The sequence below is a fragment of the Synchiropus splendidus genome, chromosome 11 (assembly GCF_027744825.2).
Source record: "Synchiropus splendidus isolate RoL2022-P1 chromosome 11, RoL_Sspl_1.0, whole genome shotgun sequence".
Lineage (NCBI taxonomy): Eukaryota > Metazoa > Chordata > Actinopteri > Syngnathiformes > Callionymidae > Synchiropus > Synchiropus splendidus.
The window spans coordinates 19,819,151-19,845,295 of NC_071344.1; the positions used below are offsets into that span (position 1 = coordinate 19,819,151).

At 41.4% G+C, this 26,145-nt stretch overlaps 1 protein-coding gene across 3 annotated transcripts in view; it reads right to left on the reverse strand.

Moving 5' to 3' along the window:
• The window catches only part of il1rapl2 (interleukin 1 receptor accessory protein-like 2), a 255,847-nt gene that overhangs the window by 205,026 nt on the left and 24,676 nt on the right, over positions 1–26,145 (reverse strand). Inside the window, exon 2 of one of the 3 annotated variants that reach the window (XM_053878428.1) lies at positions 20,964–21,009. The exons of the other annotated variants lie outside the window; for them this stretch is intronic. The gene's annotated coding sequence lies outside the window, so the exon portion shown is untranslated. The remainder of the gene's footprint in view (positions 1–20,963; positions 21,010–26,145) is intronic. 3 annotated transcript variants of the gene reach the window in all.

The window sequence follows — 26,145 nt, forward strand, 5'->3', positions numbered from 1 at the left end:
GACTGTAATGCAGCTTACTGACACACAACACAGTATAAAGGACACAAGTAGTGATGGGGTTTACAGTGTACTCATGGGGTTGGCCCCCACTAGATGGCGCACTTTGCCCTAAAGCCTTTAATAAAACTCCACATCATTTAAAAACCAGGAGCGCCACCTACTGAGCTCTGAAAATCCGGACGCTGTTTCATGAGGCCTCATCAGCCCATTCCTGGACGCTATCATACACACCAACTCCTCAGTGAGCAACGTCACTTGGTCGCTCATTCGATTTTCAAATTAGAAGTCGCCAAGATGGTTTGGAATGTTGCCAAATTTAGGGCCAAAGTCGCCAATTTGGCAACACCAGAGCTGAGCTCACCTTCCTACCTCCCTGAAAGTCAGTGTGGCCCAACAAAACACATCAGTGCGGCCCATCAAAATGACAAAAATGATCTACAAATCTCTAAACCATTTTGTTTTTTCCCAGGCCCAGTTGTCAGGCAGTTGATAAAAAGGTCTTTAAGCTTGATGTAATATGTGAGTGACTGCTGGGGTAGTGCACCTGAGTGACAGTACCATTTAAGAGGCTTAAAATAGCAATTGACATGTTGTTACGTTGAGAACAAATGAAGCACCATCCCATAGCTTACCAAACCTCAACCTCCGACTTTTTTGTTTTTTATGTGTCGTGCAGGTGCAGAAGGTGGAACACTATAACACTATAGATCTATATTGATGCCCAGACGGATGATTCATCCGTGACTCTCTTCTTCCGATACAGTCACAGTGAAGAGGCCTGTCAAATGCGCCACTTCCAGTTGTTTTCAAAGCAGATGTGCCTCTAACTTGACCACACACCTTCCCAACAGACAGATGGGAGCGTTCCTTGTCGATCCTGCAAGGCCGCGCAAACAGAGCTAGCAGCTAACGTGACGTCCCACTTCAAAACTTTATTGCCACTTGTCCACTTCTTTCAAAGTTGCCTATAAACTAAATGCAGAGTAAATGCGCTGCAAAATGTGAAAAGACAATGAATCATTGTTGTTACAAAGCTGAGGCAAAGAATGTGTAAGATCTGTCTGGAAACTCTCCAAACTGGAATAAAATCATGCAAAGACATTGTGATAAAATCCAAACAGTTATTTAAAATAAACAAACAAATCATTTGACATTTGAAAGAAATGCATTTGTTTCTGCATGCAATAGCATGACAAAATAGCTGAGTGACAGTAGCTACAATTTACAAATTAAAAGGGATTTTCCACAGGACTTTCAACTAATCACAATTGCGTTTTGGCTAAGGTTCCTTTGGTGGTGTGCCAAGGGAATTTCTTTCAATGAATGAAGTGTGTCATGGCTTAAAGGTTGAAAAACACTGTATTACACCACGGGCGTGAGGATGGGTTGGTCTGTAATCTGACTGTGACGAAGGCAGTGCTTCACCAGTCACATCACGTCACTGGAAGAGCACAGATTTTGTTTTGAAACCCAGGAATACCTCAGACTGATGCCGACAATTCCGAGATCAATTCACAGATCATGAATTCCACACTGCACTACTGAAAGGACATTGAAAATAAATCTTCATAAATGATAGACAGGCATCTGATGCATGTCTATTAATTTTCCCCCAAGCTCCTCCACATAGAACAGTTCTTGTCCCAAAAGACCAGCGCTAAGCTATCGGCCCGTTCGAGCCACACATCCAGTATTGAAGACAGCCTGCAGCCCAATTCTGTCACATTTTGCGCGTCTCGCAAACAGCACAAGATGACTCATGTTGTTTTGGTCGCAGAGGGCGTCTGTTTTACATGGGAGCATAAGCTGACTTGTCATCGCACTGGAGGTTTGGGTATCCATCTTTTTAATCTTGTTCATCCGGAGGTGTTATTAGATGGAGACTGAACTTATGCACTTTTCTCTGTTGCCCACACTGACATCAACACAGTTTCCTCTTAGTTATTTTAGGACTTCTTAGCCATATACACAAGTGCTGTTTGTTCAGAGGCAAATCATCATGCTTTTTAGTTTACTGAAGCTAGTTGATGCGTGAATTAATGACAACACTCCTGTTACCTGTTCTAGTATTGGTAACAACTGACTACAACTGAACCATTTAGGTATGTAGACAATGTGTCAGTTCATTTCTAAATATCTAATTTCAAATTGTGATGAACCAAAACTTGAATAGGGTGTCGTTTTACACACAAATTGTGAAAAATGAGTTCATCTTTTCAGTTCTCCTCTTGCTTCTGACCTTTTTTTTCAGGCCTGGCTTTAGATATGCTTCATTGATCCCAAGTTAAGGATATGAAATTATAATCCATTTCCACACAAACTTTCCCCAGACCTCCACCACTCACAGGTGATCATGTGATTGTAACCTTTGAATCAGAGACAACTCAAATAATATGTGTTGGAGCAGTCAGATGAACGAAATGAGATGCATTTCTGTGTATTTGGGGGTTACTTGCTGGTGGGAAGATCCTGGGATGTTGAAATGAGTGGTCTATGGGTAGATCAGGAGGAGATGAGGTGCATTCAGCAGTTTGATTGATGGCTCTCTGGCACTCATGCAGTATGACTCAATTGTTATGGGTTTTCAAAGGTGAAAGTGGAGATGTTCATTGGTGCCACAGACTGGCATGTCATTAGTTGGTTGGTTGTCATTGCAGGCTAAACTCAGAGTCGTCGAAAATAGCTGTACCAAGTATCAAAAGCTTAAATTTAGGACTTGTAGTCTTGTCTTTGAGTGAGCATGAAAATGAAAGCCCTTACTTGCATGTTACAGCGAATGGAAGTGAATTTTTAAGCGTTGTTTCCTAGTTAACAGTTAAATAGAGGTGCCCCATGATTCATAAAAGTGCGTGTCCCTCTCCAAAGCAGGGTCATAAATGTGTACACTATTCAAGACCTAATACAAATTACTTTGAAATACATTGTTAAACAGTTATATTCACAAAAAACAGTCACTCTCAAAGACACTTCTCATGCTTCCATGCTCAGTTCATTCAAGGCTTAACACCTTCTCATGTACTGCACGCACTCCTGGTAACTTGTCCATTAACATGCCATTTTAATGAATGCAGTAATAGAAAAATAAATTAGATCAGTCTTGTTTCTCGTTTCTAACTTCATACAGGTAGCTGTAGAGCTAGAGCAACATAATTGTCATTGCTACTCTCAAAAAAATGCCCCACAACAAGAAAAAAAGGGAATGTCGTGGTGTGGGATCCGCAGGCCGCCCACATGGCAGGCTCACAGTTATGAATAGCAACTGTTCCCACAGTGCAGTTTTCATTCTGACTCTTAGTCTTTGGGCATTTCCCATCAGGGGTTGCCACAGCATATCAGCCTTCTCCACCTATTCTTCTGGATGCCCCCTAGTCCCACCTATCCTCCCCATGTCCCATTTTATTGCTTGTTCATTTGGCACTATGAACTGCACTGTTTTCTTCAGTACATGTTTCCTTTGTCTCTTTTGTCTACAACCTCCAGAAAAACCTAGGGTGCAGCGGCGTGCTATAATTGGCTTCAGGGTCTGTTACAGAGTCCCAGAGAGTTATCTCTTAGAACTGTGTGTTTTGTGTGTTTGGCCTCAACCTTTGGGGTCCATTAGCTTCACGTGTTTGCTCCAGCAATGGTGGAATGGAATGAAAGAAGAATTCACATTGTTGGAAATTGTTCCTCTGATCTTTCAACATTACATTTCCAGTTCGCACTTTAATGTGTGTTTTTGTACTGTTTGTATTTCCTCCGCATCCCTTCCTCGTGCTTTTATTTTGTTACTTCCTCTCTCCCTATCCAACTTTACAGGCAAACGTAGCTGGCGCTCATCGTCTCATCAATCCCTCCTCGGATATATTCCTCCCGACGCCGGCTGCATTTGCCAGATGGTAGATTTCCACTCTCCACTCAAACTCTTCCCAAGACTCCCGTGTTCTCACTCTAGCCCTCGACTTTTCTGAATTTCTCCCGTGCATGAATTCCTATTCAGTCACAACCCCTTTGTTTTCACGTCCTTCCTTGTTCTCCCTCCGTTAGCTTCCATTCATTCCATGTGTGAACAGTTATTGGTCTCACTTTTCAGTTAAATATATATGCACTTAGTTTACCCCTCGTGTGCGTGTGTGTGAATAGCCACCGCCAGCGAGCGCTTTTAGTTTATTGCCACCTCGTCGAGCTTAACTCCGGGTGTGTTTTCTGTTCTCCCACTTTTAAGGCTTGTGATTCTAATCCGCCTCTCTTCTGTTCTAGATTCTTCCCCGTTACTTGTGTGTTCATCCCGGTCCACGTTTTGGTTCCCGGCGCCTTTAGTTCATAGTTACTTGGCTGTCTGTTTATTTATTAGTTCCATCCGATTAAATTGTTAAATTTAATCTTGTCTCACGTGTCATCTGTCGACTTCAATAATGACAATTTGGAGGTAATCCAAAAGTCTTCATTACATTTTTTTTAGCGTTTGTGTACTGATAAGAATTTACAAATGATGAATTTAGACACACATATTCTCACTTCTACATACTACTACTTTCTGGAAACTCAAACTGACCATCAAATTTGCCAACAGTAACATTTTCAAACAAACGAAGAGGAATTGCTCGACAACCATTTCTGAATAATTGGTGGAATCATGGTGGTTTCCAACTTTATCCAAGATTTGAAAGTTATGATTCATTCAATTAAACTACATGTTTGAAATATGATGCTTTTATTCTTAATTACACATGAAAAAAAACATGGAATTAAAATATGATTTATCCAACAATACATCTAAAGCGCTGATGTAAAGCATGTTTCTGGATCTGAATTTTAATACCACTTACGGATTTGCAACAAAATCATGAATTGACGAATGAAAAGTTAATAAATGGACGACTGGAGAGATCAATGGGCAGGTGGAAAATGGAACGATGAAGTGGAAGATAGATGAAGGCGACAGAAGTGGCGATGCAGTTGTTTGAGTCACACATAATAAGATGGATGCATGGATGGATCGCTGTAGTAAACTGGAAACAAAGAAAAAGGAAAGTCAAAACAGAGCACAAATGGCAGCGCAGACACTTTGCCTCCCCTGGAGTTTACATTCCTCTCATGTTTTCAGCTCATCTCCGCTTCCTTCATCCCCATTCATCGTCTACACAAGAACATGAAACGCAAATTGCTGCTCTGCTCCGCTGCAGCTGGCAGATGTGAACGTGTGGACACTGGAGGTCTGTTTGTTCGCGTCACGTCGTGTTGTTTTATACTGTAAACTGGAATTACACTAACTCGTTTCAACATCCGCTCCTCTGTGTCAAGTCTTTACTGTGCCCTGAAGCCAAAATACTGCTCAGTTGGCAGCTGTGCAGTTCCAAGTTTGAATCCGTTTCAAATGGAGGTAAGGTTCTCTGCGATGACAAATATTCAGCACTGTGCTGCTTTTAATGTGATAATTGATTCCAGTGAGACATCACAAGTTTGTTTAATACTGATTTCACATTAACCAGATCTACAGGGAGAACTTTTCTAGACACTACTGCAAATGAGGGAAGTGACACGTAAAACAAGTGGCCGAAGCCCTTCATCATCACAATAAAGAGTCAGTGAGAACCTTCAATGCATTTCAGTATAATGTATTAAAAAGAGAGTTGATAAATGTCAGGAAATGTCAGCGGCCTACATATTCTCTCATAAAAGTATGGATGTGAAGGTTGCAAATCTCCTGTGATGTCACGACAAAAAAGAGTCAAACCTATCACCCTAATACCAGAAAATAAGTGCATATTCACATTCAAACTGATTTTGGGATCATCACAGTATGTTGTCATAAATGTCATAAAACCGTCTTCATCTTTTACCGCATTTTTTAATTCTACTACTTGTTTTATCTTATGACTGCAAAAATATAGACCTTAAAGGATACCAGTTAAAAAATAAGCAGTAGTATGAAATTGTCTTGTATAATAAACTGTTGGTTGAATTAACATCCTATCAGAGTGAAAATTCAGTCCAAGGGTACGGTAAGCTACATCTGAGATACGCCCTGATGATGACATCAGAGGAATATACGACCCATGAGCAGTCAATGCACAGTCAACAAGTCGAAAGCGGCCGAAATCGCACCAGTGAAAGTGTTAAGGCTGTTCTTCTTCCCAAGAAGATAAGCATCCTCTTAAAAATAGGTGAAACAAGTTCAAGTAGAAGAAACAGGTAGCAACCATCTGCATCTTTGGGTTGTTACTAACAAATCAAGTGACATGGCCGCAGCTTTGAAAATATACAAACAGCTAAAGACGATATCACAGTATCAAAATGGCAAAGAGAAGCCACAGTGTCAAAATTCACCATTGTTTTCTTCTCGCCAGTCTAAAATCTTGCAGAGAAAGAGGTTACGAGAGTGAAACCACAGTCACGTCACTGTGGCAAAAACAGACTTTTTAATTGTGTCTTGGTCGTATTCATGTCAGGGACTCTTTAACTTCAACTTAGCATCTTGCAGAGGCAGCACTTCTTCCATTGTAGTTTGGAAGCATTTCAACATGACCAAATTCACCAAAGCAGTTTGGCTTAGTTTCAAGAAGTTTGTTAACATCAGAACTGTCTGTGGGTTACATTCAGTGGCCCTGCTACACACTGGAGACATGGAGGAAGAGGAAGCAGATCCTGCGCTGTAGCTGCTTCAAAACACCATCTGGGACTCTAACACTTATCAGATGCATTCGACTCGATGAAATCTTCAAAATGCAGCAGCATGTGCCGGTGGAGGTATGACCGCTCCATCTGCAGTCCCTAATTTGAAAGATGTGCTGCACACTCATCACGCCCGGTGCAATTATGCATGTCTTTTCCAATATGACTAACTTGATTAAATCTTGCACAATTAGCACAAAAAAGTCCATGAACATCGGCAGCTGTGCTCAACGGTCAGCTGTTACCACAGCAGGACTCGCCTCACTTCAGAGTGCTCTGAAACTTGCTCTGCAACCGATTTTTTTTTCATTAAAAAAATAAAAAACATTTTGTCACCAGCTGAAATAATTATCGCGTAAACAACCAAAGCATCAAAAGAAAAGCTTTTAAAGCAGACAAAGCAAACAAAACTGTACTACAACAGGTGTCAGACTCACAGTCACGCAAGGGGGCAAACAGTTACATTCATCAACATTCTCATGTTTTCACCAACAGTTTCAACAGAATGGAATGTCAACCCAATATCCATGTATTGTATGCTAACATAAAACTTATGTGTGGTTGGTTTAAAATGCTTAAATTTGATAGCTTCACCAACAGCTCTTGCATCAGTGTCCATGTTGGACCGTCAGCTCCTGTGCCGACCAGCGAGACGGCCGAATCTCAAGAGATAAAATGAGACAACAACATTCAAAACTTTGACAGGAGTGCCACACTACAGTCAAACACGCATGTAACACAATAAATCTCCTTCAGTGCACACTGATCCACCAGCAGTCTTTGACTACGGTGGCCTCAAGTGGACACTATTAGCGCAAAGAAAGAAGTGTCAGTCACTTCGGCAGCTCCTGCTCTTCCTGAGATCTTTTGTTTAGTCTGCTTTGCTTAGTCTGCTGTTGTATTTTTGTCTTGTTTTTGAGTGGATATGCAGGAACCGACGTGGCCAGTGATACCCTTGTCTCTGAAGACTGCTTGCTGCTATCATGCCACAAGATCACAGTGCGACCTCAAGTGATGAGTTGGGAGAAACAGACGGGGAGTCGCACTTGGAGCTGGGTGCCGAGTGAGGAAGGTAGATCTCCAGCGACGACCGCCAGCAGTGCTCGTCCAGCAACAGCAGGAGAGTGAGGCACGATGCTATCGTGGAGCCATGGCTCGAGGCAAATGTGACTCTGGTGCTAGACGGGCTCCCGCTCTCATTCCATGGCTTCCTTCTCACTCTGGCAGAGCTGGGCAGCACATCTTGTCCACCGTCACAGCATGAGGGACCAATTCCATCGTTCCTTCCTGCTCATTGCTACCAAAGTGGTGGACTGTGACTGCATTCATTTTTTTTGTTATGGTGTTTGATGTTGGCTTGGAGCAAGTAGTTTGACTTTAATATCAATTTGCTAAAGCATACAGTACTTGATATATGTGAAGATTGCAGAAGAATATTTATTTCAATATATTATGTAATTATTCCCTTAAATTATTTACTTATTAATTGATTAATTCATTCTAACCATTTTTTTTTTTAAACTTTTTTTTTTACAGTATCAGCCAACACATCTCATTGCTTGCACACAAATTATGGATCGGACTCTCCTCTGAACTCCATGCAACCAAAATAACAGTCACAGACAGATTTGTGGGTTTGACTCTTCAACATTTGATGATGCATTTATTCAGATATTCAGATCAGATACTCATTTATTGTTCAAGTGCACATAAATGGTTTTATTGTAGGTATATTTCAGTGAATATTGGCAGATTATTATTATTATTAGCAGTAGTTGTAGTAGCAGTAGTAGTAGCAGCAGTAGTAGCAGTAGCAGTAGTAGCAGTAGTAGCAGTAGTAGTAGCAGCGGTAGTAGCAGTAGCAGTAGTAGCAGTAGTAGTAGTAGTGATAATGACTAAGGCAGCTCATCATTCCTCAGCTGGCCTGTGAAATATACCGGTAACCAAAGTCTAACTTCAATACATTTGTAATAATAAACTACTTTAAATACGTATAAGTCTGTTTAAATGTAGTTTTATTTTATATGATAGATTGCCATACAATAATGACTCTTGTGATTATTGTGGTGCCAGATTCCTGACAGCTTTACCATCTTTTATATAATTCCATCTGCATCAATGTTTTGGCTTTTGGATGTGTCTATAATTGAACTGTTGACATCGTATTCTCTGGCTTCCAGACGTCGTGTTGATCAGAGAGGCTTTAACAAAGTTGCCTTGGAAGACAATTATAAATGAGTGTTCAACTGAATTTCAATTATCTTGTGAGCCACAGAAAATGACTTGGCAGGCCGTCTGCAGTATATTCTTTTCAATCCAATCGTCTATTGTAGAGCATAAGTGCCTCATATTTAAATTCCACATCACGCATGCTGTTGAGGAATTGCTTCAATTCACCCATCAACTGGAGATCCAACTTCTCATGCCAGTCTCTGGAATAAGCTCCATGTATTTTCACTGTGGCACCATCTCCTGCTGTACCCTGAAAAAGCAAGCTCTTGTTTTCAAGGAAAGATTTTGGGCAAAAGTGCAGCGTAATGCTCAGCCAAACCTGTCGCTGGTGTCTGCTGACATCAATATCCGACTGCAGTATTCTACGCTGCCCTGTAGCTCTGATCTGTCAAGTTGTTTTATTGGTATTCTCATGAGTGTTTCTTACCGTGCATTCCCAGCATCCCACATCAGTGCAGCGTGTCGTGGCCTCCGGTGTGTAACTATAAATCCTCTCTATTATCACTGTGGAGTGCTCACTATTACAGACAAATAAAAAAATGTGCCAGAAAGTGGTATCACATTCTTCTTCTGAGGCATCAGAGCATGTACAGGGCCAGGCCGCAGCTCTACCGCGAGTAGGTAGTCATGGTGACCTCGCTGCATTTCAAGAGTGTCTGATTTAGGCTGACTGCTAAATAAATGCAAGGATCGATAAGAGACGAGCTGCCGTGGCAAACTGATTTCTCCATGTTGTTTTCAATCTTTTTACCAGCAGATAAATATTCATTGGTTAGAAGTCACCAGTCAGCCTCCCACTCTTCCTCCCGAAGTCCAGCCCTCAGTAGACAGCAGCTCTGTGAGTTTGAGATGTTCCGTGTGCATGCGTGTGCGTGACTTGTCAATAGTGCTTTTGTTCAAGATTGTGATCGCAAATGTTTAGAGAGTGTGTTGGCGCAGGGCTGTCTGTATTGTAGGTGAGTGTCTGCACAGGCACATGTGTTTGAGCACTCACATACAGGCGCTTGCACGTGTATGTGTCGAGGTGAATCACTGATTTCATCAACACTGCATCAAACTAAGGCGGGACAAGGGCGCTGCTGGGTGACATTCACAAGGATGGATGCGCTGGTCCCCAGCAGGCATCATCATTTGTGTATTAAAAAGCCACAGAATCGAAATATAATCTCTTCTTTTTGTGCCTTGGGACAGCAGCCCGAACACCATGCTTGATTGAAAGAAAGTGTTCAGGGACATAAGATAACTTTTTTTTTTTTTTTTTATCTCACACAGTTGGCTACACGATGCTAACACATCTGCCAACACACACATTCACGCACACAGCACGGGGTGTGTGTTAATGAATGCAGTACCACCTGTTCAGCAAATGATCTAATTGCTCTCAGCAGATTCCAATTTCTACACTATTAAACAGTTTAACAGAAACAGTGAATCAGGAAGAAGTTTGCTACATATTTTATTAAACTAGCTACCAAATTGCACCATACTGAAATGTGCACTAAATTCAGTGGGAAACCAACAATGGTAAACACAGCACAATTTTCACTCTGAATGATGATGGTGATTATTATTATTATTATTATTATTATTACAGTGTCCTCATTTTCAGAACCCATTAGATGTCACTCTCTGCTTAAAAATATTTGGAATTGAACAACCGCTTCACTTCACACATCATTTAAAACCGAGCACCACCTACAGAGCTCTGAAACATACCGTTCCCTCAATATGTCCGATTCTTACACGAACCTCAGATGGATCATTTAACCAGCTACCATCCCAAATAACTAAGAGCTACTTTTCCTTTTGGTATTACTTGTCAGGTGTTGCCACAACAAGTCAGTTTCCTCCACCTGTACCTATCCTGTGCATCCTCCCTAGTATTCTTGTACATCATGAAGTCATGAGGTTATTCACTAATCCACTGAGCCATGACTCAGACATTAGACTGGTTGTGCTCTCAAATAAGAGACATGCAGTTGCAGGCACAAGCACAATAAGTCACTTGAACTGAATAGCCTGGAACATTATCGTGAGGATGGCTGATTGACTGACACTCGTGTGACAAAAAAAATCTGGACAGTCCCATAGTCAATGGAATTTAATTCCGTCGCTGATCAAAAAACTGGAGAACATTGGAGCCGTGCTGGAAGCACCTGATGTTATGGCTTGTCTGGAGCAGTACTTTCTTTGACCAGCGCTGTATCATGTGAACATGGAACACTCACTGACTGACTCACTTGTTTTTGTCCTGTTTCTCAAACAATGTTTGACTTTATGACCTTGACGGGTTGGTCAAAGAATATGATTCTTGTCTTGTTGACGATGATGAATAAATATCGGGGCCCAAATCCACATCAAGCTTAAGATGACCTGATGAACCTGCAAAGTGCCCATTCCACCATTTTCTCAGGTGCAGGAATAACTGTTATTTCCTAAACTTTTCCGAACTAAATTCCCTTTAAACAGACACACAACTGTGAGCACTCATCCAACCTGTTATTTGACTGGAAGTAGAGGTTTGACACTGAAGACAGAAGTGAAGCAATGCTGCGGTCCTGAGGTCTCATCTGAACAGCACCGCATATGACTTCTAAATGTAGATTCAAGTTTTCTACAGTTGACAATAGAAAAAGTTTAAAATAAACCATAACCCTCGCACTTCTTGACATACCACAGATAAATATTCAACTAAGTTGTTGTTTTCAACAGTCTGCTCACTTCCCTGCAGTCCCAGTCAGTCAAATCATTCAATGACTTTTGCTCCATGTCATCACTCTTCATCTGTATAAGTAAACAATGCAAACATTTAAAAGTTCTCCATCCCATCATAATTTTTTTTCAGGTCATTAGCTTGTGTTTAGCTTCCTCTCTCTGTGTTTGTGCCACTCCATTGAACCTAGCTCAGCTGCGAGGCTGTTACTGTAAACTGTGAGCATGTTATTCGCGGTGGGAAGTACAAACAGCCAGGCTGCGCTCGCACCAGGACAGACTGTGGCACTCAAGTCCTAGCTGAAGCTGTAAAGTATATGCAGTATCTTTTGTGTCATCATCAAAAACACTTTGACCTCACACGTTTGAACTACAGAAAAGTAAGAATAGAGACCAAGCAATAAACAAAAGAGTAAATAATAGTAATAACCAAACAATAACTAGTAATAAATAAGCCATGTCTCAGACGTCTAACCGGGTTTAAACAAAAACACTTCTGTCTCTGGTAGTCATGGTTTATTCTGTGAGTCTGCATGTTCATATCCCCGGCGAAAAAAAAAGAAATACGGAATGCAACGCATTCAATCATTGACAGAGAAACAAGGAATCAGAGGGGAAAGTTACCTGAATTGGGGACAATAAAAACACTACTTTTTAATCATGGGTGGGAAATCTCTCCGACCAGCAGCGGTCCGTCTCTTCATGTTTCCTGCCAGAATGCACGACTTGAGTTCTGTGAGCAACAGACTTCAGTTTCAATTACACCAGATTTGACTGGATGACCTTCATTTCTTTCAGGATTTTTCCGTTAAAGACCACCTCCATGGTGTGTTACCATTATGTTTTGATGTCTCCACCTAGTTTCAATTCATTTTTTTTCTGATGGCGTGGCGGCACTTATTTAAGCATGTGCACCATAACAAGCAGCGGAAACCCTGGGACGCTACACGTCAGCTTGTTTGGACAAACGCGGAAGTGGGGTTTTGGTTACATGTGATTTTGACTTACAAGTGTGGTGTTAGCAGAGTGGGTGTGGCAAAACAACATTTCAGCGCCTTCGAAACAACACGTTTTTCAGTTATTTTCTAGTATGAATATTTCATAGAGAGTTTTGTGCAAACAGCCATTGATTTGTTCAAATGGAGCCCAGTACCATTTTACAAGACATTCATAAGGTTTGGCCATTGAAATGCAGTAGAATGGTTGACTTTTTACTGTTCTTTCATGCTAGCTCAGCCATCGCTTACTCTCTGAATTACCAGTGGAGGAAGAGATTTCAGACAACAGCTGTGACTGCATGAGAACAGCCACAATAAAATCAAACCAACCACACAGGACAAATGCATTTAATACACTCAGATTCACTTGATCTGTCACTGTGCAAGCACTCCAATGAAATTCTTTTTTTTTATGTAAAATCAGAACTAGTGTATCTGAATAATACCATCCCAACAAAAAGAAATATTGAAAATTCATTTCATTGTTAAAGTCTTGATGAGGTACCAGTTTTCAGCATGATGCTCAGGTATATTGACAAAAACTGGGGCACCAACATGTGACGCAGTAACAAAGTGTGACTCATCGTGGATCAAATTCTTATTTCTTGAGATGTGTCAACCATGGGACGAAGAGTTCATTTATACCGCCATTTGACTTGGTCAACAAAAAGTCTTACATTCTTCTGACAGGGATATGATTGTGCTAACTGAAAAAAGTGTAAATATTTCACTTTGTAAGCTGCTGATAGGCAGTTTCTTGACAGTATACAATCGAGTGACTTGCTCACAGACTAAGCCTTGAGGGAACTCCAATTATCACCAGAATGATGTGCACAGTTTGCTAGAAATTGAGTTTTCGCACCAGACATCCTGAGTGTGCTGGCCCGTGCTTGAACAGCATTAAACACTGGAAGCTGCCAGGCCTGACAAACTCTCATTTATCCGAGGTGTTTTTCACCTGAGGGAGGTGGATAGAGTGAGAAAGAGAACTACAGTCTTCTCTGTAAACTTCTGAAACACATTTGATCATACTGGCACTGTTTGCTATTTCCATTACTATTCCATTATACAGTCCATCATCTAAGAGTTAGCAATGGTACAGTAGGTTCCTGTGAATGACAGAAGACATGGTAGCTCTAAAAAATATAACACTTCCTGCATAACACGGTTGTGCATCAACTCCTCCCCCTCAGTCACTCGCTCACATATGCACATGTACGTCAGTGCATATTTTTGCAATAATGTGATGAGTAACAAGTGTTGCAAATGTATTTATATTGTTGTGACTTCTGACTCTACAATGATTGAAGAACACAGATTAAAAGAAAGGAGTTGACTTCATGTGAAGAAAAATAAAGAAAAACTCAAAAGATTACCAACACAATCAGTGAAGACTGTTTTGTCCTCCCAGCGGTCATTGGACAAGAGGCAGGAAGGCCACTCACACACACACACACACACACACACACACACACACACACACACACACACACACACACACACACACACACACACACACACACACACACACACACACACACACACACAACATACATTTTTGGAGTGTGGGAGGAAACTGGAGAACCTGGAGAGAACCCACGCACACACAGGGATCACACACAAACTCCCTGCAGAAAGGCCACACAGGAATCTTGACTTATTATATAATTATATATATATAATTATATTGTACTACAGTATTTTATTTCTCTTGTTCATGTGATATCTGTCCGGGGTTAGAATTTAGTTGCCTAATCTTTCAGACTTCTGTTTTATCATTTTGAAAAAAAGTGTTCAAAGTAGAAAAAAAAAACAATTTAGATTTAAGATAGATTTAATTATTTTTTATTTCTTAAAAATGTGTTTCCAAACCAAGCATATAAGCAATAGTACGTGAAATGTACATTTATAAATCGACCACTTAATGACATGGACTACACATTATCAAGGTCACTGAACAAAGATTTGGTAAATGGGCTCTGAAGCAGAGTCAGAGACACAAACAGGAATGTAAATAATAATTAACATGATGTATTTTTAATAATGTCACAGTGGAGTGCTGAGCTGTAATGGGAAATGGGACTCCACTTGGCTGCCACGCCACAAGTAATCCTCAGTTAGTCTCTCTTGGTGCCTCTTCTTCCATGAGGATGTCGGCTTCTCGCTTTGTGGGAAGGCCCTTCATTTAGCACCGTAAGTTCTACTTTTCTCAGGCCAAGTCCGTCTTTCTTTCCATCCAATGTGTGCACATAGGCTGGGTGCAGAGACATGCTGACTAGCCGATGGGGTTTGGGACCTCATTGACAAAGGTCCTTGTTTGCAAGTACTACTATATAACTTTGTGTGGAGGGTGAAATAAGACTTTGCTTCTCTAACTGACTAAACGTACTGTAAAACAGGCGCTCTTTTTACACAGACGTCTCGGCTATGTTTGAAGATGAGCAAAAGTGATGGCGCATAATTGAATTTTGGCATCCATTTTCTCAGTGGTTCCTCAAAAAATAACACCAGACAACAACCTTTTTGCCCTCCTAAACAATAGAACAGGGGTGGCCAACCAGTCAGAGGCTAGGAGCCACATTGTTTTAGTGTGTTGCTGAAAAGAGCCACATCCTACAAATATGTAAGGCTCACCTCACACAGCTGGTCACGTGACTTCGCGGCAGTATAGTGGTCAAAGCACATCCCTGTGTGTCACAAGGTATGTGTCTCTTGTGCATGTATTTTTAAAATGCATACATTTTAAAATCGGAATATCAAGTGGCGTAGATAGAAATGTGTGCTATCTTCTATTTATTTTTTTACGTGCCTCATGTCACCAATAACATCACCCCAGTCTGTGTTATGTGAGCGACGCTGCAGACTGGACAGTCTCATCTTCACTCCACTGAATGAAACAGACTCCACGATGATCAACAATGAACAATAGGTGAAACACATGCCCTACATTTAGTTTAGGGAATGACAAAGCGAAACGTGGAACTAGGTCATGTTAAATCGTGTTGATCGTGGATCTGATGACGGTCTTAGGACCGCAGCTCACATCGGCATTGAACGTGCTCTGAGCCAGGGGGCGACTTGGAGCACGTGCGGCCAGGTTTATTGTTTATGTTCCAAAGTTAAACTCATGTCACAGTCTTAATATTTTGATATTTTGTTGGAATAGCTCTTACTGTGTCGTCTCATTTCCTGTATAAACAATCATCTGAATAGCAACTTGACCAAAATCGCAGCCAGTTCGTGGCTCATTCTGTAAAGTGCCGCATGAAAGTGGGCAAAGAGCCGCATGCAGCTCGGAAGCCTCAGGTTGGCCAGACCTGCAATAGAACACGACTATTTAATTGAAGAGAACTGAAGTCTGAATTGAAATAAATGAAAATGAAAAAAACAAAACTGTGTATGTGACTGTGCTTTGTAATTAGCAGGTCATCAATAGCTTAACAGAAATAAATACATAAAACAACTTGATGTGGGAGATGCATTCACATTCCAGGATGCCAAAGTTGGAAATACAGCAGTACGCTGTACTTCTAGCAGATCAAACTCAGTTTCAGCGGAGACCGGTTGGGAATAACAATGTGGCGGCGTTATTGTTTTTCTCCCCTCAAATCTCCTCTGTTCTCAAATCTTCTCTGTTCCCTTGTTTTGACGAATGGCCAGTTGGGATATCTGCAAGTGTTCAAAGCTTGTGGTGTGTCTGCTCCTTTTCTACTGTCTGAAGATGACAGGTGACAGGCTGTTGCAGTGATGTGCTACTGAGTCAATGCTGCAGAGTCCTAGCATGATAATGTCATGTTTTACAGACAAACTGTTTCAACAGTCAATACTCATTTGCCTGACAGGCTGTTGTCATAGCATGTCGTCCCTCAAGACCTAGGTTAGAATAAGGTCAAATAAATGCAAGATTAATGTTTACATTTGTGCTGAGAAATAATCCAAATGCACAAAAGCCAACCAGTTTCCTCTCACCCACAGATGAATTGTCTAGTTTATTTCAGTGTCATTCATCCGTTGATATTTGGTTTCCATTGACATTTAGATTTCATATACAATAAGCGCTATCTGCCGTCATATTTCATATAGAGCTAGAAAGAGAAGGTGAATAATGATTATCATCCTTAGACATAGTTGATCATTTTGTTTTATTTTCAGCAAAACCCAGATGGTGACGTGCCTGGTTTCTCCACATATTTGTATTGTGACATTTATGCTAACTTGTATATTGCCCTCATTTCTCTGCTCCACAGTGAAGTACTGAAGTTTTGGGGTCAGACAAATGTCTACTGAACTGGTGAGGTTTCAGAAATGAGTGAGAGAAATGGCTGTTGCCATCTAGTGGGCTCTGAAAATGATTTCACTGTTTCAACACCTTCAGGTTGCTCAGATTTTTCATTTCAGATGTTTGAGAGTTTCATATTTTCACTGTAATTACATATGAGGCATTACGAAATAGTGTCCTGATTATCAGGGTTCAGTGGGTAGCGCTCTTGCTTTTTCAATGATGCATTTTATTACACTGGATGTTCCCATCCAAAGATTTTAGAGCGCCATCTAGTGGGTACTGACACTGTTTCAGGAGGTTTCATAAGCCCATCTCTACTAATTATATTCACTGTTTGTCACAGTGTAGTTCCAAGTATGAAACAGCACCATGTCATGATGCTCACATCCCTGGCCACCAGTTATTATTAAAATTATTATTTTTGTTTTTAAACAAATGCAGAAGGAAACGTGATGTGTTTCCTCCACGGCACCATGGGTAGATCAGGTTTCATGACACAGCTATTGAAGGGTTGCTGTGGTTTCATGAAACAGTGTTCTGAAACTCTCTGCGGTTTAATGTTTGAACCAAAACAATGACAGCTCCCCTCTTGACTTCTAAACCAAGAGCGTCATGTAGTGGCCTCTGAAAATTAGGACACACTTTTATCAACACTGCAATACTGTTTCATGACACCTTGTCCACTCATCATAACTTGTGGCGACCAGGCACTTTACAGTGAGTGGAAGGTAAGTTAAAAGTCTTTAATGTATGTCATTATTATTTGAACATTTGAGCAACAATTGCAACAATATCACGACGATTATAACCATGATAATATTGGTTGCAATAATATCTTAAAATGCGACTAATGAATTATGAACTTGTCATTTATTCGTTTGTTTATTTTTTTTGCAATGGGGTCCCACCCCTAGTTTTTACCTCATGTTTGTGATCAACACAGTGAGCTTGTGTCGACCAGGAGGGTGAGTAGGTGCTCACGGACGAGACTCCAAGTTGCACAATAATGACTCTGTGCCTTTCCTCAGAAACGTCGTAAGCCAACAATGGGGTGGTTTTGTGGAAATCCTCACTGCGTATACCTCAGCAAAAGGAAAAAAATGTTGGTTGATGTGGAAGAGGAAGACAGGGTAAACTATGAAGCTTCAACCAGGTCTTGATACCTGTTAGGAAGCTTTAGGCGGCCTGATCTACGTTGGAGGCTCCACTGTACGCAGTGAGGTGAGTCAAGGAACGGACTGGAGCATGCTAACGGACTGTGAAGAGGCTCCCTGTGATGGCCACCACCAAACTTGTTCTCACGGAGCAACACCAGCCAGCACACATTTGTAATACAAGCAATGGACCAGCTGACAATGACAACGAAATCCCAAACGGCCAACAAAAACAAGGAGCGGCTGCATCACAGATCCTATTTAAATGCTAATTCCTTAATGACGTTCCTTTTCCTGCAGCAGAGTGACTCTATGAGAGCGGAGTGGATTATGTGCTCTTATGAACAAATGGCTGAGTTAACATTCATGTTTATTGAATAAAAATGATTACAAGAGGAGCAAACTTAAAAGCATCTTTAATGACGCTAGCTGCTGGAGATTTTCCTGCATCAAGGCCATTAAATATAAACTTGCTTTTCATCTGCCAGCTCTTGGAAATATCCACATTTCCCCAATAAATACTCTAAACTCACCAAGTGAACAGCCTTCCATTGAGCACGGCAGCGACTAGGATGAGCCGAGCTTGAGGAGAGAGTGAAAGCTAGGGACCAGATCCAACTCCTGACAAAGACTAATGTCAGGCCAAAAGCAGGTTCATTCATGGATGTTTAAGTGAAACAAGTCCGTAGTGTGAAGGGCTTTATAGTAAAAAATCACGCTCCTATATTTCCAACGGCGCTGGTGCCAAAGTATTGCATTGAAGGACACTGAGTTGGCTCGAGATGTTGGTGAGAAAATGAGAGTCATCATAGTAATTTCATTCCTTGTTGTGCGTTTCTTTGCATTTAACACTCAAAAGAATCAATCAACTTCCTCCCTTCTCCCTGAGCACCACCTGAAATAAGATTGAGTTCCATGGTGATGACTTAAAAACACACAAGGTTTAGTAATAAATCATGTTTCGTGCTTAGTTTCCTGTTTCTCCCTTGCACCTGGGCCTCCTCCATGGGCCGCCTCCATAATCTGAGCCCACACAGAAATGGCACATTACCACTAAAAACTCCTATAAAATAATGGTGAAAATCAGATTTAACAACATTGAAAAAAGGTATCTTAAGATGGAGAAGCCATGACACAAAAATGCCTAAAACAAGCTTGGTGATTCCTGTAGTATTGTAGTCAAGACCACAGTCAAGACATTATTGAGACCAGCACATATTGAGACCCGGCCAAGACAAAGACAGTATCAGGAGTCACCCACGGCACAACTGTGGCCTTTTTGTGGATCAGTTTGAGACCCCTGATGGAAAGAAAAAAACACAACGCAACTGAACAATAAGCCACAGACCCTAAAAATGTGGTCTTCAGACCAGTCTCGGGGCCAATGTCAAGTACTACAACACTACATCTCTTACATTCCACTACATAGCTTCTTTCCGCCAGAACTGGTCAAGCACAAATCATGACACAATTTCAAAAAAATAAATGATATTTTAAACTAATAATTTGGGGACAGCACAAAAAACAATGTAATTCTGTTTTTACATATCAGCAGCTACATAATAACAAGGCAGTAATGCGGAACCCACGGTACACGGTATTTTCATATTTGGAGAGTTCATCATTATAAAACAGATCATTTTTCTGAAGGTATGGCAGCTCTCATTTGAGCCGTGGCAGAGTGCCATGATCGCCTGTAGTGGAAACGCTGATGTCGCCAAACCGCATCCATGAATCTTAATGGTAGTCTCCCTCCTCTTTTTTTAGGACCCTCCATTTGAAAGATTTTCATCCTACGTGTCTGCTGTCCTACTTGTCCAGCACATTGTCTCGTCAACTTCATCTAGAAACTTCCTTAACTCTGCTTCTTGTCTTTGTGTCTTTCCACCATACATCGAGGAGGTGCATTAACAGGCCATCTGGGTCTATAAAAAGAATCATGATGCCATAAACATAGATGCCAGAGCAGCAACAGCATGCATTCCAAAGCCTGATTAGATGCCGAGAGAGTGTTTTGCAACTCGGCACACTTTCATCCTGCAGGACATCTAGCCAGGCATGCTAATGATAAATGAACTCCAGGGGCACATCGAGAGAGCGAGCGAGAAACTGTTTGACTTCCAGCACTTACGAGCCTTAAGATCTTCATGCCAACTTGGCATGAACATATGACATACTCAACACGCAAGTACACAAACAGTAGCTAGTTTCGCTAACGCTCTTCTGTGATCACATGCGGCCTCAGATGCCGACACACAGATGACCACTGAGCTAGGTCACAGGAGCAGGGGGGTTGTCTGCACACGCACAGCTCAGTAACTGAGGTTAAGTGCTGACTGTAATGAGATGAGTAATCACTTGTGTCAGATAGCCTGTCTGCCAAAAGCAGCTGAAACAGAAAGAAAACACGCCAAGAATCCACACCTTCTCTCCTCCTTTCACCATTTATCTCTGCTCCCTCGCCATCTTCAGTCCTGGGTGGGGGAATAAGAGGTGACCGAAACAGCTACCGCCCCCAGGGCAGGAGAGCCGATAGAGTGGAACATCCAAGATATGTAGACTCTCCTCCACTCTCACCTCCACAGCCTCTGAGGGGGTGGAACATATGGCCTATCACCTCCCTATCTGGATCCAGAAGAGACAGCCGAAGAGGACGAGATGGGGAGAGGGAGCTGCTTTTTGTGTGTTCCTGGTCCCGAGGAAGGCCAGGCACAACAGATTCCCTCGGTATGCTGCTAGAGAAAAAAATGCACATGAACTACCACACCGCCAGACGCTGCTGCCAGCTTCCTTTGATCCTCTCTGAGTGCTTTATAATAATAGTATCAATGTTCTGCGACAACCTCCTCGACCAGCCATGGCACAATGTTGGTGTGGAATGGTGACAAAAGAAAGGGATTTGGACTGATCCCATATCAGAATAGGCCTTACCTAGAGCACAGAGCAAACTATGGAATGGATTCCTGGACAGTGGTGTCTGAAAGAGATGCAGGGAAAGGACACACCTCTGAAGTAAATCCATAGCCATATAGTCATTTAGCATGCGAGCGTTTAGCAGCACAGGGGGCTGATATAAGTCACACGAACATGCCTACTGCGAGGAATAAGGTCACTCTCCAGGTGTGCAGTGTGCATGCTTCATCTGAGTTGAAACCAAAAGTGCATTGTTGTTTAGTCAAAGCAAGCAGATGGATTGCTGCCAATTACATGTGGGAGCCTCACATTTTATTTAGCTCATACGTACATCTGTCTTGGATTTAATTATTATTGACCATTTGTCCTCACAGCTGCTAATTTGTTTTTAGGATAACTTGTTTTTTTTTGTTGTTGTTATTGACTGTTCAAAAATAATCCTGTGCACATGTATCCATTCACTGCAAACATTCAATGAATGCATTATGTCATCAGCCAGTTAAAAATATCAAATGGATTTGAGAGTGAGAGTGTTTTTAGGAATCAGTCAAGAATCCAAAATGATGAAAATAAAACTCACAAGTGCAATAAGTTGATGTGCAAAAGTGTAACTGGAGTTTTTCCAAGATCTCCACTCTGGCTGGAGTTTTTGAAAATCATCTTTTCCAGAGGTGCATTCTCTGTTTGCGGATAAACCGTGGATGCAAACAAAGGGATATCTCCTTGTTTCTAAAAATAGCCAGCCACATCTAAACGGGGACTGAAGTTCCTGTTTTTCTGACTTCACTTTCTGGCGCTATGTTCACCTTAAGCTGCCCCAAATGTCTGAGTATTAGCACCCATATAATGCCCTACTCGTGGTGTCCTCACACTAGTTTCCATGAAAAGAGCGTTTTGCCAAACATCGAATGTGAATAACAGGGACAGGGATTTTGGCTGGGTTTTGGACGCCCTGTTTCAAAATCCAAGCTAAAAGCCTGAACAGTTGAAGTGGCTGATGACTGATGATTCGGTCAGTGAATTAAGATGAGGCCAGACAATGAGTCACATTTCCAACAGCCATGATTCAGCCACGCCAGGGAACTCATTTATCAGCATGTGTGTCGGAAAGGTTATAAATTCAGTTGAGCGAATGAAATGAGGAATGTGTGCAGAACTGTGGCGGTGCCCACTCCACCAAAACATAAATAAATAAATAAAAATTACGGAACAGGTTGCAGCCCATCAAGAAGCAAGAGTGAAACAATGATGCAGAACAGAAAGTTTTGACTACAACAGTATTTTTTTACTGGATCGGTGACAATAAACAAATCTGAAAAAAATCACAATGAAGGATTCTTCTTGAACTGCATTTCCTTGCACATTGTTCACATGGTTTCTAAGCTCTTTAGTATCACTTTTTTGCACTTTATAATATTATTTCTTTTTAATTTTTGTGATATGTTGAGTACAGAATATGTTGTAATTTCTGATTTCTGATTTCTCATTCTGATTCTGATTCTGATAAAAACACAAATCTCTCCCCAATCTGCAGGTGTCTTCACCTGGTTCGTCTCTTCATATGCTCGTGTTTCGTGAGCAACAGGCTTCAGTCATTATGAGGTTTGTTACTGTTAAAAACACACAAAAACCATCATGTTCAAGTAGACCTCCATGATGTACGGAAGCTCAGATCTGCCAGTGTGACTGAAACATTTTTGAGTGGGCTGTCTCGTATTGCAAACTCAAGAGAGCCCACTCAAAAATGTTTCAATCACAATGGCAGTTCTGAGCTTCTGTAATGATGCATTGTGTGTTATCTGCTTGCTTCGATGTTTCCATTTAAATTAAATATGATGGATCACCTGAGAAGTCATCTTTAAAAACAGATCATTTACGTGAAACTGTGATGGCTCTCATTGAAGCAGGTGCTGTGCCGCGATACTTCCCATCGAGCAGAAACCCTGACTTAGTCATTTCATTTGGAGACTGAGGATATTGACATTTTATTTAACTATAACTATACTATATAACTATAACTATTTTATTATCAATATGACAAAAAAACATAAAATGTATATGATCCAAAGCAAAATACTAAGAAAATGACAGTCGATCATTATTAAATAAACATGAACTTGAAAATATATTTTTTAGAATTCTATATAAAGTTGGTCCGATTTCGGAAATTGCAGTACCATGAATGTCTGGTCACTTCACAATGATGGCTCTGGAACTGACTAGGTGAATATTCAACTGGCAGCTATGCAGCACAATGGAAAGAGACAATCAAAGTAACACCACTGGTGACACGAATGGCATGCGTAATAGCCAGTATTTTACTTTTTAAAAGTCATATTTATAAAGATGGTGCTTTCTCAATTTTTGTTTTTGATATAATCAAATGTCTGTTTAGAGAAGAGTTGTGGGGGGAGATGAATGAACTCACTATTGCACAAGGGGAAACAGCATAACAAAGATCAGGAAAATAAACGGAGCAACAGTAGGTCACAACACAAATGGACTTTGTTTGTGGACTGCTGTGAAATAGCAGCTCGTATTGCAGTTAGCTTACACTGCTCGTCATTGATTTTCTGCACAAGGGGGAAATAAACAGGCCGTGCTTCAGATTTAGTGTATTCATGAAAGTAGGCTGTGGGGCCGCTAAATCTCAGCTGCTAAGAACATATTTATAGTAAATGCGTTGTATGGCAATTTGCGGAAAAATCAAAAGGCGGTTCTTCAGATGAATGTTTGTTTAATTACAGCGGGAGCAGTACAGCGTTCTCGAAGTGCCCAAATAATCCTGACTCTGCAGGCTTTCCATGTACCACTCATTAATTACTAATGGAATACTTACTTCCGGGAGTGAAAGGATTGAGGGAGAAGGCAGACGCAGTTGGACAGCGTGAAAAATGGCATAATGGGGGAAGGAGTCGCGGGGCTTAAAAGGAGAACACAGTCAACGCAAAATTCGACTTTTTGTAGTTTTATTGCACGCACCCCCCTTTTGCCCTCTTTAAAACTTGCTCCGCATGTATTTTTTATCCATACAGAGATGGCAGCAAAGTGAACACAAGGGTTCACTGAGTTGATCTCTGGATTGAGAAAATACAAAGGAGACAAAGGAGGAGAGTAGTTGGAAAGTATGGAGACCTCTGACACATCTTCTCCTTCAACTTTCCTTCACAGAACTTATTCGTGCTTCCTCCATGAGCACCCTTAGAATCAGTGTTGTTTCATTGGGCACAAACACATAGGTTTTCTCTGATTCAGACTGTCAGATGAGGAAGATGGTGGGAAGACCACACGTTCTCTCTCAAATGTAATTACTGCTCATTTCTATGTTAATAAGCGCTAATGACGGTCCAAGTCGAACACCGATTGTTCAGCACCACTCCATTCAGCTTAGGATTGTATTCCAATACTGTCCTACTGACCAGGCCAAGCAGCTCAATCACTGAGCGGAGCAATGTGATCATCTGTGGATAGAGAAATGGATTTTCTCTTTAAAGCGCTTCAGCCATTTGGGGACGGCTCTAAGAAAGAGGGGGTGGATGAAGATGCAGGACAAAAGGGGATGATCCTGACAAAACACAAAGACCATCAATACTTCTTTAAACTTTTCAGACAAACCCTTTGCATCTTCAAACCCCTAAAGACTTATCTGTAACGGAACACAATTATTGACAAAGGTGTTTGACTGCTGCTATCATCAATAAAGAAAGACAATGATCACTTTGATGGTTGACAATTGATATTCCATATTGTTCAGTCAAAGTGTACAGCCTGCTCTCGGTTTTCGAACGTCCAAGGCGTTGAACAAATCGGAGACATAATGTGCACGGACCGATCAGTTGACCCACAACGCGCTTTGTTATTGTGTATAGCACAGCCTCTGTATGCAGATGTGTCCCTACATTTACTGTTTATTTCATACTGAGGTGTAAAACCTTTCCTGTCTCCGCACTGGACCGTGGTAGAGTGTCACCGGTGAGGTACTCGCTCTCAATTATTTTGATTCACATAATAATCACGATTATTCAAATGATTATTGAACGATGAACTACAATAAAACAATGTGTAACATATAAATAATAATTTAACAGTTATATTTAACCTTCATCATGTAGGTTAAATGTTTCTTTCTAGCAACACCAGTCTGTATGGTCTGGCTTTAGAGAGCAGTGGATACAGGAAACAATATTTCAAGTTCAGCAGACAATTGGCTTGAATGCATAGATTTTTAAGTGGTTTTGTTGTAAGATGTGATTTCACATTCCACGCTTTTTTAAGTCATTTTCATGAGAGAAGTCACTCCTTTGATTACAAAACTTCCATATTTGCGCGCTCTTCCTGCGTTTCTGCAGCATGATGAATGACAAGGAGCGCTTGATTTTATCACCCCTGTTTCGGGTTGAGCGCGAGTGATTGTTCTTATGCAATTACCCACTTCCAATTTGGTTTTCAAAACATCTCCGGCCAACAGCTAGCACTGCTGTTGTGACTCAGAACGCTGGATGAGCGTCTGCTCCTCAGAGGTTCTTACGCTGAAAACCTTGCTCCCGTTGTAAAGACGACCGAGTCAGTAGCTAACACTGCCTAATATTTAGTGTCGCCCGCACCGCATAAACAGAGGCTTGAGCTCTCTCGGTAAAAGGCAGAGCTTTGCGCTTAGGGGCTACTCTGTGTCGCGCGCTCACAGTGTCCCCCAGAGTAGCTTCCAACCGGGCAACGTTCACGAAGACGAGGCGTGGTGCAGCGTTTGGGGGAATCGGGGCAGAATGAGACGGGTGTCCGGCTAAATAATCGTTTCATGGCGATGATCACATTATCAAAATCGTAGGAAGACATGATCGTAATCCCGATAAAAAAAAAAAAGATCAGTTGACCAGCCCTACCGTGCAGTAACAATGTATACCATGCATAGCTTTCACTTTTCTAACCTGAAAATGTTGACACCAAAGTAAATCGGAAGGTGGTCATAAAGCTAAATTATTCTGTCACCGTTGAGAAAGAAGGACGACAAAAAAGCCCTGACCCAATTTTCACCTACAACACTTGTTTTTTGACCCGAACACTGCGCGATCACGTTTAAGTGTAGTGTGTCCCAGTACTCCTAAGACAAAGGGCACTCGCCGTTCACCACTTGAAGTGATCCCTTCAAACTGAGGGGACTTCGTAGCTGACTTGAAACGAAGACGGAAAATGAAGTGTGGAT